Here is a 2,028-nt window from a genome sequence, read left to right as displayed (position 1 = left end):
TGGAAAAAAAACTCACCCTTTACATCAGCTGTACCATATTTTTGACCCTGACCCTTGTTTTAATATAATTATTCTTATTATTATTATTATGATTGTGATTGTTTCAGTGGTGTTTTTGAACTCGGTTAAAATAAAACAAAAAAAACAAACAAAAAAAGAAACCCTACGTTAGCACAGCAGTTCCATCTCCATGTTGTTTTAAGGGACGAGTGTATGGAGGGAAGTGAAGTCGCAGGTTTGTTAGTGATGCTCTGTGTTAACAGTGACAGTGGAGGACGATTATGGGATGTCACACACACATACACACTTCACTGTCACACATGTTTCACTCCCAACTCCTCATGCATCGTGTCTTCATTCGCAAAAAATATCCGTTGGAGATTCTCGCGTTTAAATCCCGAAAAATGTTTACTGACGTTACAAATCAAGAAGTAGAAGCCTTTTTTTCGCCTCCTAGTGGCTAAATACTACTTCCATCACTTTCTAGACTTCCACTCTCGAAGCCTAACCTTTACTCGAACAAATCACGTGAGATGTAGAAGCTTGTTTTCACTTTTCAAAGCAGACTTCGTCCATTTTTATATACATTTTCAGGTTTTGTCGCAATCGTCCTGTGGTGGGCGGAGCCTATTCAGCAGTGTGGTCGCGACAGACGGACGAACTCGCGTTAGACTTTGTGTCGCAGTTGTTTGTGCGTCCAAGTGAAATGAGAAGCTTTTGAGAAGGATGTTGAAATAAAAGGAGCTTATCTTCTTGCGTCGTCATTTTTCCCGTCGTCTGATTGGCTGGAGCTAAATGGCCAATCACGCTTTATGTCACTGTGGAGGAGTTGCATATAGTAGCTTTAAAAAGCTGCGTCCTCATTTACATGGAAAGGTTTGACATGAACTTGTTCTTCTTAAAGGAGCAGTTCAATCAAATTGCTTTTGCTTTCTGGTTTTTCCGAAGCTCAAGTCAACAAAATTTAAAGATCTCTTTATTTACTTGCGTAAACGTGCCCAGCGGCTGCTCACCTGAGCAACGCCCTCGGTCCTTTTGCAGCTTCAAGTTGATTTCGTCCTTTAAAAATGGACAATTCGGTGCTTTAAACCCCACCTTAAGTCATATATTAATTTAAAATACGGTCAAGAACGAAAGGAGGCGTAGATATTCGTACGCAAACTCAAAAATAACTCAGAGAAGGTGAGCGCGTGACATGCTCTTTCATTGCTTAAAAAAAAGACCGTAGAACGCCTGACTTTAATCTGGAAACTGAGACAGAAGTTAACGTAGCTCTACTGCGATGAAAACTCAAATGACGACGCAGAGGTTGTATTTGGTTGAACTGGCCCTTTAATGTTTGACACTGACACGGAGTCATTTTACTGTAACTTTAACACATTGCTGCTTTAGTTTGTCCTCTCTGTCCCCCTGTGTGTGTGTGACTTCCCTCGTCCCATGTCTAACTTCCTGATTATCTCGACGTTGTTTCACTAACATCTGCTTTGTTTTGTAATAGATTTGACGGGGTTTTTGGGGTTGTTTGTTTTTCCTTTTTTTTTTGAAGCTTTGAGGAAAAAGTTGGAAGTTAAAAAGAAAATGGGGAAGAAAGAAAGAAAGAAAACGGATAAAAAAAATTCAAATAAAAAATCAAATAAACAGTATGTGGTCTCTGTACTGATGTCAAAGTGAAATTAATAAAAACACGTCAAAGGATTGTGGTTTAATCGCTCTATTTGTTTGTCAGTGGGTTAAAGACAATTAAGGTTGTTTTTTTTGTTCTTATTGATTAATAATTTTCTCTCTTTATTTACAACTTGGACGTGAATCGGACGTTCCAACGTAAATGGAACGCCACACACTCTCCTTCCCTCTGGCAGCCATTTTAGTACGTAAAGATTAAAAGCAAAGCTGAGGCACCCAAATCTTATTATGATTATTGAGGGCTCTACAGCGCCCTCTTATGGTGAAAAACAAGCCAAAATTAAGTTGCACCGAATTACACAAAACTTGGTGGGAACACATTATAGCCCAAGAGGAACAAAAAAG

The sequence above is a fragment of the Solea senegalensis genome, linkage group LG3 (genome assembly GCF_019176455.1).
Source record: "Solea senegalensis isolate Sse05_10M linkage group LG3, IFAPA_SoseM_1, whole genome shotgun sequence".
Classification (NCBI taxonomy): Eukaryota; Metazoa; Chordata; class Actinopteri; order Pleuronectiformes; family Soleidae; genus Solea; species Solea senegalensis.
Note: the sequence above shows the minus strand (reverse complement) of the source record.